Raw genomic sequence first — 13,718 nt, 5'->3', positions numbered from 1 at the left:
TCGCACCTATGTCACCTGTGCTTGCTTGTCAGAGACAGACTATCGCAAAACATACAACTCACTCCATGAATTGATTGCTACGGCATCAGTTATCAGCAGTCACAACTAGCAACACCAGTAGCAGCTGACTGCACGCAAAGAATAGGAATGTGCAGTGGGATTTACGTGAACTCGGCGCAAGGCAGATCTTTCCGACATAGGCTTGAGAATCTTACGGGAACACTTGTACTGTTTCTAAATTAAGTGTAGGCGTGGGAGGAGGGTGCTTCCTGCGCACTAATAACAGCACGCTTGTCAATTGTGGATGCTAATCATTCGCTTGTATCTTCCTAGACACATCTGCTGGTTGTGAATTATTCCACTTGCATATCAAGGTGCGCATGTAGGTGTGTTAAAAATTCTGGAGGCACTGGGTATTGATCCCAGTACCTATCGCATACTAAGCGAGCGCTCTACCATCTGAGCTACGCCCGCCCCCCCGAAGACTAGTGGTGCTACATACAGCCATATAGACGACACAGACCCTTGCACTCCCATTATTCAGCAGAAAAACACTACTCTCTATGTATCCGTTAGGGTGTCTTTCAGGTTTCGTGCATTCTGTATCGAATCGTAGTTGGCCAAAATGAAAGTGGCACGTATAACGTCGAAAACAGAATTCGGACACCGCTCTGAGTAAGACCAACGTGTTGTCCACCCTCTAGACATCAATGAGGTTAAGCCGCGATACCTAAGACAGATCTGCACTCGATGACACCTCGATAACAGCCGGTCCCCACACTTACATCTTGCTCTCCTTACGTCAGTATACATCATATCAGTCTGTGACGCTGGCTTTGCAACATCTTGCGTGCCTTTAGGTTCGCCGCGACCAACACTTACCATGCACTGACCACAAAAAATGGAGGCGCCGCCGCTTGAACCCTGGACCTTTCACATGCCAAGCGAACGCTCTACCAAAAGAGCTACGCCCCATGCACGAGCAAACTGCGCTATTCCCCATTCTTTGCGACTCAGATGCGCACGGACACGATGGTTGGTTGGTTTGTAGCGGTGAAGGGAGCAGAGTACAAAGGCGCGGACCCGTTTATATACACAAAAGTTCCAAGTAGTTTCGATGCTCTGGTATTACAAATGCAAATTCCGTCTGTTTTTAACGTCTTAAATTGAAAGAGCCGTCACAAATTGCTCCGTTTTCACTCCTTGTCGACAATTATACAGCACCTGAGGTAACAAACACATCTCGAGCCCCATTGTGCACTACATTATTTATGCCAACTCAGTGCCTCGCTCTTTACTACTGTGTACCAATCTTGTCGTCCAACTGCAAAACACTGGGCCACAACAAGTTTCCGCGTCTCCATTGCACTGCGCATACTACGAAACGCTCCCCAAACTTGGCACTCACCCTCGCAGCCGACTTTTCCGACTTTCCACGACGCTGACGCAACGCTCACGCTAGTGACAGCATTATTTATAGTTCGACGTCGCGCCAAAGCGAAGGAGCACAATTCGCCTACGGCTTAGGCCGCCCTCCTAGTGTGGCTGCTCGGTGTCTGCAGGCAGCGAGGGTCTGCAAGCTTCCTGTGTTCGCACCTATGTCACCTGTGCTTGCTTGTCAGAGACAGACTATCGCAAAACATACAACTCACTCCATGAATTGATTGCTACGGCATCTGTTATCAGCAGTCACAACTAGCAACACCAGTAGCAGCTGACTGCACGCAAAGAATAGGAATGTGCAGTGGGATTTACGTGAACTCGGCGCAAGGCAGATCTTTCCGACATAGGCTTGAGAATCTTACGGGAACACTTGTACTGTTTCTAAATTAAGTGTAGGCGTGGGAGGAGGGTGCTTCCTGCGCACTAATAACAGCACGCTTGTCAATTGTGGATGCTAATCATTCCCTTGTATCTTCCTAGACACATCTGCTGGTTGTGAATTATTCCACTTGCATATCAAGGTGCGCATGTAGGTGTGTTAAAAATTCTGGAGGCACTGGGTATTGATCCCAGTACCTCTCGCATACTAAGCGAGCGCTCTACCATCTGAGCTACGCGCCATGCACGAGCAAAATGCGCTATTCCCCATTCTTTGCGACTCAGATGCGCACGGACACGATGGTTGGTTGGTTTGTAGCGGTGAAGGGAGCAGAGTACAAAGGCGCGGACCCGTTCATATACACAAAAGTTCCAAGTAGTTTCGATGCTCTGGTATTACAAATGCAAATTCCGTCTGTTTTTAACGTCTTAAATTGAAAGAGCCGTCACAAATTGCTCCGTTTTCACTCCTTGTCGACAATTATACAGCACCTGAGGTAACAAACACATCTCGAGCCCCATTGTGCACTACATTATTTATGCCATCTCAGTGCCTCGCTCTTTACTACTGTGTACCAATCTTGTCGTCCAACTGCAAAACACTGGGCCACAACAAGTTTCCGCTTCTCCATTGCACTGCGCATACTACGAAACGCTCCCCAAACTTGGCACTCACCCTCGCAGCCGACTTTTCCGACTTTCCACGACGCTCACGCTAGTGTCAGCATTATTTATAGTTCGACGTCGCGCCAAAGCGAATGAGCACAATTCGCCTACGGCTTAGGCCGCCCTCCTAGTGTGGCTGCTCGGTGTCTGCAGGCAGCGAGGGTCTGCAAGCTTCTTGTGTTCGCACCTATGTCACCTGTGCTTGCTTGTCAGAGACAGACTATCGCAAAACATACAACTCACTCCATGAATTGATTGCTACGGCATCTGTTATCAGCAGTCACAACTAACAACACCAGTAGCAGCTGACTGCACGCAAAGAATAGGAATGTGCAGTGGGATTTACGTGAACTCGGCGCAAGCTTGTATCTTCCTAGACACATCTGCTGGCTGTGAATTATTCCACTTGCATATCAAGGTGCGCATGTAGGTGTGTTAAAAATTCAGGAGGCACTGGGTATTGATCCCAGTACCTCTCGCATACTAAGCGAGCGCTCTACCATCTGAGCTACGCCCCATGCACGATCAAACTGCGCTATTCCCCATTCTTTGCGACTCAGATGCGCACGGACACGATGGTTGGTTGGTTTGTAGCGGTGAAGGGAGCAGAGTACAAAGGCGCGGACCCGTTCATATACACAAAAGTTCCAAGTAGTTTCGATGCTCTGGTATTACAAATGCAAATTCCGTCTGTTTTTAACGTCTTAAATTGAAAGAGCCGTCACAAATTGCTCCGTTTTCACTCCTTGTCGACAATTATACAGCACCTGAGGTAACAAACACATCTCGAGCCCCATTGTGCACTACATTATTTATGCCAACTCAGTGCCTCGCTCTTTACTACTGTGTACCAATCTTGTCGTCCAACTGCAAAACACTGGGCCACAACAAGTTTCCGCGTCTCCATTGCACTGCGCATACTACGAAACGCTCCCCAAACTTGGCACTCACCCTCGCAGCCGACTTTTCCGACTTTCCACGACGCTCACGCAACGCTCACGCTAGTGACAGCATTATTTATAGTTCGACGTCGCGCCAAAGCGAAGGAGCACAATTCGCCTACGGCTTAGGCCGCCCTCCTAGTGTGGCTGCTCGGTGTCTGCAGGCAGCGAGGGTCTGCAAGCTTCCTGTGTTCGCACCTATGTCACCTGTGCTTGCTTGTCAGAGACAGACTATCGCAAAACATACAACTCACTCCATGAATTGATTGCTACGGCATCTGTTATCAGCAGTCACAACTAGCAACACCAGTAGCAGCTGACTGCACGCAAAGAATAGGAATGTGCAGTGGGATTTACGTGAACTCGGCGCAAGGCAGATCTTTCCGACATAGGCTTGAGAATCTTACGGGAACACTTGTACTGTTTCTAAATTAAGTGTAGGCGTGGGAGGAGGGTGCTTCCTGCGCACTAATAACAGCACGCTTGTCAATTGTGGATGCTAATCATTCCCTTGTATCTTCCTAGACACATCTGCTGGTTGTGAATTATTCCACTTGCATATCAAGGTGCGCATGTAGGTGTGTTAAAAATTCTGGAGGCACTGGGTATTGATCCCAGTACCTCTCGCATACTAAGCGAGCGCTCTACCATCTGAGCTACGCCCCATGCACGAGCAAACTGCGCTATTCCCCATTCTTTGCGACTCAGATGCGCACGGACACGATGGTTGGTTGGTTTGTAGCGGTGAAGGGAGCAGAGTACAAAGGCGCGGACCCGTTCATATACACAAAAGTTCCAAGTAGTTTCGATGCTCTGGTATTACAAATGCAAATTCCGTCTGTTTTTAACGTCTTAAATTGAAAGAGCCGTCACAAATTGCTCCGTTTTCACTCCTTGTCGACAATTATACAGCACCTGAGGTAACAAACACATCTCGAGCCCCATTGTGCACTACATTATTTATGCCAACTCAGTGCCTCGCTCTTTACTACTGTGTACCAATCTTGTCGTCCAACTGCAAAACACTGGGCCACAACAAGTTTCCGCGTCTCCATTGCACTGCGCATACTACGAAACGCTCCCCAAACTTGGCACTCACCCTCGCAGCCGACTTTTCCGACTTTCCACGACGCTCACGCTAGTGTCAGCATTATTTATAGTTCGACGTCGCGCCAAAGCGAATGAGCACAATTCGCCTACGGCTTAGGCCGCCCTCCTAGTGTGGCTGCTCGGTGTCTGCAGGCAGCGAGGGTCTGCAAGCTTCCTGTGTTCGCACCTATGTCACCTGTGCTTGCTTGTCAGAGACAGACTATCGCAAAACATACAACTCACTCCATGAATTGATTGCTACGGCATCTGTTATCAGCAGTCACAACTAGCAACACCAGTAGCAGCTGACTGCACGCAAAGAATAGGAATGTGCAATGGGATTTACGTGAACTCGGCGCAAGGCAGATCTTTCCGACATAGGCTTGAGAATCTTACGGGAACATTTGTACTGTTTCTAAATTAAGTGTAGGCGTGGGAGGAGGGTGCTTCCTGCGCACTAATAACAGCACGCTTGTCAATTGTGGATGCTAATCATTCGCTTGTATCTTCCTAGACACATCTGCTGGTTGTGAATTATTCCACTTGCATGGCAAGGTGCGCATGTAGGTGTGTTAAAAATTCTGGAGGCACTGGGTATTGATCCCAGTACCTCTCGCATACTAAGCGAGCGCTCTACCATCTGAGCTACGCCCGCCCCCCCGAAGACTAGTGGTGCTACATACAGCCATATAGACGACACAGACCCTTGCACTCCCATTATTCAGCAGAAAAACACTACTCTCTATGTATCCGTTAGGGTGTCTTTCAGGTTTCGTGCATTCTGTATCGAATCGTAGTTGGCCAAAATGAAAGTGGCACGTATAACGTCGAAAATAGAATTCGGACACCGCTCTGAGTAAGACCAACGTGTTGTCCACCCTCTAGACATCAATGAGGTTAAGCCGCGATACCTAAGACAGATCTGCACTCGATGACACCTCGATAACAGCCGGTCCCCACACTTACATCTTGCTCTCCTTACGTCAGTATACATCATATCAGTCTGTGACGCTGGCTTTGCAACATCTTGCGTGCCTTTAGGTTCGCCGCGACCAACACTTACCATGCACTGACCACAAAAAGTGGAGGCGCCGCCGCTTGAACCCTGGACCTTTCACATGCCAAGCGAACGCTCTACCAAAAGAGCTACGCCCCATGCACGAGCAAACTGCGCTATTCCCCATTCTTTGCGACTCAGATGCGCACGGACACGATGGTTGGTTGGTTTGTAGCGGTGAAGGGAGCAGAGTACAAAGGCGCGGACCCGTTCATATACACAAAAGTTCCAAGTAGTTTCGATGCTCTGGTATTACAAATGCAAATTCCATCTGTTTTTAACGTCTTAAATTGAAAGAGCCGTCACAAATTGCTCCGTTTTCACTCCTTGTCGACAATTATACAGCACCTGAGGTAACAAACACATCTCGAGCCCCATTGTGCACTACATTATTTATGCCAACTCAGTGCCTCGCTCTTTACTACTGTGTACCAATCTTGTCGTCCAACTGCAAAACACTGGGCCACAACAAGTTTCAGCGTCTCCATTGCACTGCGCATACTACGAAACGCTCCCCAAACTTGGCACTCACGCTCGCAGCCGACTTTTCCGACTTTCCACGACGCTCACGCAACGCTCACGCTAGTGACAGAATTATTTATAGTTCGACGTCGCGCCAAAGCGAATGAGCACAATTCGCCTACGGCTTAGGCCGCCCTCCTAGTGTGGCTGCTCGGTGTCTGCAGGCAGCGAGGGTCTGCAAGCTTCCTGTGTTCGCACCTATGTCACCTGTGCTTGCTTGTCAGAGACAGACTATCGCAAAACATACAACTCACTCCATGAATTGATTGCTACGGCATCTGTTATCAGCAGTCACAACTAGCAACACCAGTAGCAGCTGACTGCACGCAAAGAATAGGAATGTGCAGTGGGATTTACGTGAACTCAGCGCAAGGCAGATCTTTCCGACATAGGCTTGAGAAGCTTACGGGAACACTTGTACTGTTTCTAAATTAAGTGTAGGCGTGGGAGGAGGGTGCTTCCTGCACACTAGTAACAGCACGCTTGTCAATTGTGGATGCTAATCATTCGCTTGTATCTTCCTAGACACATCTGCTGGTTGTGAATTATTCCACTTGCATGGCAAGGTGCGCATGTAGGTGTGTTAAAAATGCTGGTTGCACTGGGTATTGATCCCAGTACCTCTCGCATACTAAGCGAGCGCTCTACCATCTGAGATACGCAGGCCCCCTCAAAGACTAATGGTGCTACATACAGCCATATAGACGACACAGACCCTTGAACTCCCATTATTCAGCAGACAAACACTACTCTCTATGTATCCGTTAGGGTGTCTTTCAGGTTTCGTGCATTCTGTATCGAATCGTAGTTGACCACAATGAAAGTGGCACGTATAACGTCGAAAATAGAATTCAGACACCGCTCTGAGTAAGACCAACGTGTTGTCCACCCTCTAGACTTCAATGAGGTTAAGCCGCGATACCTAAGACAGATGACACCTCGATAACAACCGGTCCCCACACTTACATCTTGCTCTCCTTACGTCAGTATACATCATATCAGTCTGTGACGCTGGCTTTGCAACATCTTGCGTGCCTTTAGGTTCGCCGCGACCAACACTTACCATGCACTGACCACAAAAAATGGAGGCGCCGCCGCTTGAACCCTGGACCTTTCACATGCCAAGCGAACGCTCTACCAAAAGAGCTACGCCCCATGCACGAGCAAACTGCGCTATTCCCCATTCTTTGCGACTCAGATGCGCACGGACACGATGGTTGGTTGGTTTGTAGCGGTGAAGGGAGCAGAGTACAAAGGCGCGGACCCGTTCGTATACACAAAAGTTCCAAGTAGTTTCGATGCTCTGGTATTACAAATGCAAATTCCGTCTGTTTTTAACGTCTTAAATTGAAAGAGCCGTCACAAATTGCTCCGTTTTCACTCCTTGTCGACAATTATACAGCACCTGAGGTAACAAACACATCTCGAGCCCCATTGTGCACTACATTATTTATGCCAACTCAGTGCCTCGCTCTTTACTACTGTGTACCAATCTTGTCGTCCAACTGCAAAACACTGGGCCACAACAAGTTTCCGCGTCTCCATTGCACTGCGCATACTACGAAACGCTCCCCAAACTTGGCACTCACCCTCGCAGCCGACTTTTCCGACTTTCCACGACGCTCACGCAACGCTCACGCTAGTGACAGCATTATTTATAGTTCGACGTCGCGCCAAAGCGAAGGAGCACAATTCGCCTACGGCTTAGGCCGCCCTCCTAGTGTGGCTGCTCGGTGTCTGCAGGCAGCGAGGGTCTGCAAGCTTCCTGTGTTCGCACCTATGTCACCTGTGCTTGCTTGTCAGAGACAGACTATCGCAAAACATACAACTCACTCCATGAATTGATTGCTACGGCATCTGTTATCAGCAGTCACAACTAGCAACACCAGTAGCAGCTGACTGCACGCAAAGAATAGGAATGTGCAGTGGGATTTACGTGAACTCGGCGCAAGGCAGATCTTTCCGACATAGGCTTGAGAATCTTACGGGAACACTTGTACTGTTTCTAAATTAAGTGTAGGCGTGGGAGGAGGGTGCTTCCTGCGCACTAATAACAGCACGCTTGTCAATTGTGGATGCTAATCATTCCCTTGTATCTTCCTAGACACATCTGCTGGTTGTGAATTATTCCACTTGCATATCAAGGTGCGCATGTAGGTGTGTTAAAAATTCTGGAGGCACTGGGTATTGATCCCAGTACCTCTCGCATACTAAGCGAGCGCTCTACCATCTGAGCTACGCCCCATGCACGAGCAAACTGCGCTATTCCCCATTCTTTGCGACTCAGATGCGCACGGACACGATGGTTGGTTGGTTTGTAGCGGTGAAGGGAGCAGAGTACAAAGGCGCGGACCCGTTCATATACACAAAAGTTCCAAGTAGTTTCGATGCTCTGGTATTACAAATGCAAATTCCGTCTGTTTTTAACGTCTTAAATTGAAAGAGCCGTCACAAATTGCTCCGTTTTCACTCCTTGTCGACAATTATACAGCACCTGAGGTAACAAACACATCTCGAGCCCCATTGTGCACTACATTATTTATGCCAACTCAGTGCCTCGCTCTTTACTACTGTGTACCAATCTTGTCGTCCAACTGCAAAACACTGGGCCACAACAAGTTTCCGCGTCTCCATTGCACTGCGCATACTACGAAACGCTCCCCAAACTTGGCACTCACCCTCGCAGCCGACTTTTCCGACTTTCCACGACGCTCACGCTAGTGTCAGCATTATTTATAGTTCGACGTCGCGCCAAAGCGAATGAGCACAATTCGCCTACGGCTTAGGCCGCCCTCCTAGTGTGGCTGCTCGGTGTCTGCAGGCAGCGAGGGTCTGCAAGCTTCCTGTGTTCGCACCTATGTCACCTGTGCTTGCTTGTCAGAGACAGACTATCGCAAAACATACAACTCACTCCATGAATTGATTGCTACGGCATCTGTTATCAGCAGTCACAACTAGCAACACCAGTAGCAGCTGACTGCACGCAAAGAATAGGAATGTGCAATGGGATTTACGTGAACTCGGCGCAAGGCAGATCTTTCCGACATAGGCTTGAGAATCTTACGGGAACACTTGTACTGTTTCTAAATTAAGTGTAGGCGTGGGAGGAGGGTGCTTCCTGCGCACTAATAACAGCACGCTTGTCAATTGTGGATGCTAATCATTCGCTTGTATCTTCCTAGACACATCTGCTGGTTGTGAATTATTCCACTTGCATATCAAGGTGCGCATGTAGGTGTGTTAAAAATTCTGGAGGCACTGGGTATTGATCCCAGTACCTCTCGCATACTAAGCGAGCGCTCTACCATCTGAGCTACGCCCGCCCCCCCGAAGACTAGTGGTGCTACATACAGCCATATAGACGACACAGACCCTTGCACTCCCATTATTCAGCAGAAAAACACTACTCTCTATGTATCCGTTAGGGTGTCTTTCAGGTTTCGTGCATTCTGTATCGAATCGTAGTTGGCCAAAATGAAAGTGGCACGTATAACGTCGAAAATAGAATTCGGACACCGCTCTGAGTAAGACCAACGTGTTGTCCACCCTCTAGACATCAATGAGGTTAAGCCGCGATACCTAAGACAGATCTGCACTCGATGACACCTCGATAACAGCCGGTCCCCACACTTACATCTTGCTCTCCTTACGTCAGTATACATCATATCAGTCTGTGACGCTGGCTTTGCAACATCTTGCGTGCCTTTAGGTTCGCCGCGACCAACACTTACCATGCACTGACCACAAAAAATGGAGGCGCCGCCGCTTGAACCCTGGACCTTTCACATGCCAAGCGAACGCTCTACCAAAAGAGCTACGCCCCATGCACGAGCAAACTGCGCTATTCCCCATTCTTTGCGACTCAGATGCGCACGGACACGATGGTTGGTTGGTTTGTAGCGGTGAAGGGAGCAGAGTACAAAGGCGCGGACCCGTTCATATACACAAAAGTTCCAAGTAGTTTCGATGCTCTGGTATTACAAATGCAAATTCCGTCTGTTTTTAACGTCTTAAATTGAAAGAGCCGTCACAAATTGCTCCGTTTTCACTCCTTGTCGACAATTATACAGCACCTGAGGTAACAAACACATCTCGAGCCCCATTGTGCACTACATTATTTATGCCAACTCAGTGCCTCGCTCTTTACTACTGTGTACCAATCTTGTCGTCCAACTGCAAAACACTGGGCCACAACAAGTTTCCGCGTCTCCATTGCACTGCGCATACTACGAAACGCTCCCCAAACTTGGCACTCACCCTCGCAGCCGACTTTTCCGACTTTCCACGACGCTCACGCAACGCTCACGCTAGTGACAGCATTATTTATAGTTCGACGTCGCGCCAAAGCGAAGGAGCACAATTCGCCTACGGCTTAGGCCGCCCTCCTAGTGTGGCTGCTCGGTGTCTGCAGGCAGCGAGGGTCTGCAAGCTTCCTGTGTTCGCACCTATGTCACCTGTGCTTGCTTGTCAGAGACAGACTATCGCAAAACATACAACTCACTCCATGAATTGATTGCTACGGCATCTGTTATCAGCAGTCACAACTAGCAACACCAGTAGCAGCTGACTGCACGCAAAGAATAGGAATGTGCAGTGGGATTTACGTGAACTCGGCGCAAGGCAGATCTTTCCGACATAGGCTTGAGAATCTTACGGGAACACTTGTACTGTTTCTAAATTAAGTGTAGGCGTGGGAGGAGGGTGCTTCCTGCGCACTAATAACAGCACGCTTGTCAATTGTGGATGCTAATCATTCCCTTCTATCTTCCTAGACACATCTGCTGGTTGTGAATTATTCCACTTGCATATCAAGGTGCGCATGTAGGTGTGTTAAAAATTCTGGAGGCACTGGGTATTGATCCCAGTACCTCTCGCATACTAAGCGAACGCTCTACCATCTGAGCTACGCCCCATGCACGAGCAAACTGCGCTATTCCCCATTCTTTGCGACTCAGATGCGCACGGACACGATGGTTGGTTGGTTTGTAGCGGTGAAGGGAGCAGAGTACAAAGGCGCGGACCCGTTTATATACACAAAAGTTCCAAGTAGTTTCGATGCTCTTGTATTACAAATGCAAATTCCATCTGTTTTTAACGTCTTAAATTGAAAGAGCCGTCACAAATTGCTCCGTTTTCACTCCTTGTCGACAATTATACAGCACCTGAGGTAACAAACACATCTCGAGCCCCATTGTGCACTACATTATTTATGCCAACTCAGTGCCTCGCTCTTTACTACTGTGTACCAATCTTGTCGTCCAACTGCAAAACACTGGGCCACAACAAGTTTCAGCGTCTCCATTGCACTGCGCATACTACGAAACGCTCCCCAAACTTGGCACTCACGCTCGCAGCCGACTTTTCCGACTTTCCACGACGCTCACGCTAGTGACAGAATTATTTATAGTTCGACGTCGCGCCAAAGCGAATGAGCACAATTCGCCTACGGCTTAGGCCGCCCTCCTAGTGTGGCTGCTCGGTGTCTGCAGGCAGCGAGGGTCTGCAAGCTTCCTGTGTTCGCACCTGTGTCACCTGTGCTTGCTTGTCAGAGACAGACTATCGCAAAACATACAACTCACTCCATGAATTGATTGCTACGGCATCTGTTATCAGCAGTCACAACTAGCAACACCAGTAGCAGCTGACTGCACGCAAAGAATAGGAATGTGCAGTGGGATTTACGTGAACTCAGCGCAAGGCAGATCTTTCCGACATAGGCTTGAGAAGCTTACGGGAACACTTGTACTGTTTCTAAATTAAGTGTAGGCGAGGGAGGAGGGTGCTTCCTGCACACTAGTAACAGCACGCTTGTCAATTGTGGATGCTAATCATTCGCTTGTATCTTCCTAGACACATCTGCTGGTTGTGAATTATTCCACTTGCATGGCAAGGTGCGCATGTAGGTGTGTTAAAAATGCTGGTTGCACTGGGTATTGATCCCAGTACCTCTCGCATACTAAGCGAGCGCTCTACCATCTGAGATACGCAGGCCCCCTCAAAGACTAATGGTGCTACATACAGCCATATAGACGACACAGACCCTTGAACTCCCATTATTCAGCAGACAAACACTACTCTCTATGTATCCGTTAGGGTGTCTTTCAGGTTTCGTGCATTCTGTATCGAATCGTAGTTGACCACAATGAAAGTGGCACGTATAACGTCGAAAATAGAATTCAGACACCGCTCTGAGTAAGACCAACGTGTTGTCCACCCTCTAGACTTCAATGAGGTTAAGCCGCGATACCTAAGACAGATGACACCTCGATAACAACCGGTCCCCACACTTACATCTTGCTCTCCTTACGTCAGTATACATCATATCAGTCTGTGACGCTGGCTTTGCAACATCTTGCGTGCCTTTAGGTTCGCCGCGACCAACACTTACCATGCACTGACCACAAAAAATGGAGGCGCCGCCGCTTGAACCCTGGACCTTTCACATGCCAAGCGAACGCTCTACCAAAAGAGCTACGCCCCATGCACGAGCAAACTGCGCTATTCCCCATTCTTTGCGACTCAGATGCGCACGGACACGATGGTTGGTTGGTTTGTAGCGGTGAAGGGAGCAGAGTACAAAGGCGCGGACCCGTTCATATACACAAAAGTTCCAAGTAGTTTCGATGCTCTGGTATTACAAATGCAAATTCCGTCTGTTTTTAACGTCTTAAATTGAAAGAGCCGTCACAAATTGCTCCGTTTTCACTCCTTGTCGACAATTATACAGCACCTGAGGTAACAAACACATCTCGAGCCCCATTGTGCACTACATTATTTATGCCAACTCAGTGCCTCGCTCTTTACTACTGTGTACCAATCTTGTCGTCCAACTGCAAAACACTGGGCCACAACAAGTTTCCGCGTCTCCATTGCACTGCGCATACTACGAAACGCTCCCCAAACTTGGCACTCACCCTCGCAGCCGACTTTTCCGACTTTCCACGACGCTCACGCTAGTGTCAGCATTATTTATAGTTCGACGTCGCGCCAAAGCGAATGAGCACAATTCGCCTACGGCTTAGGCCGCCCTCCTAGTGTGGCTGCTCGGTGTCTGCAGGCAGCGAGGGTCTGCAAGCTTCCTGTGTTCGCACCTATGTCACCTGTGCTTGCTTGTCAGAGACAGACTATCGCAAAACATACAACTCACTCCATGAATTGATTGCTACGGCATCTGTTATCAGCAGTCACAACTAGCAACACCAGTAGCAGCTGACTGCACGCAAAGAATAGGAATGTGCAATGGGATTTACGTGAACTCGGCGCAAGGCAGATCTTTCCGACATAGGCTTGAGAATCTTACGGGAACACTTGTACTGTTTCTAAATTAAGTGTAGGCGTGGGAGGAGGGTGCTTCCTGCGCACTAATAACAGCACGCTTGTCAATTGTGGATGCTAATCATTCCCTTGTATCTTCCTAGACACATCTGCTGGTTGTGAATTATTCCACTTGCATATCAAGGTGCGCATGTAGGTGTGTTAAAAATTCTGGAGGCACTGGGTATTGATCCCAGTACCTCTCGCATAGTAAGCGAGCGCTCTACCATCTGAGCTACGCCCCATGCACGAGCAAACTGCGCTATTCCCCATTCTTTGCGACTCAGATGCGCACGGACACGATGGTT

This window comes from Schistocerca gregaria, chromosome 9 (genome assembly GCF_023897955.1).
Source record: "Schistocerca gregaria isolate iqSchGreg1 chromosome 9, iqSchGreg1.2, whole genome shotgun sequence".
In the NCBI taxonomy this organism is placed as follows: Eukaryota; Metazoa; Arthropoda; class Insecta; order Orthoptera; family Acrididae; genus Schistocerca; species Schistocerca gregaria.
This window is presented reverse-complemented; position numbering follows the sequence as displayed.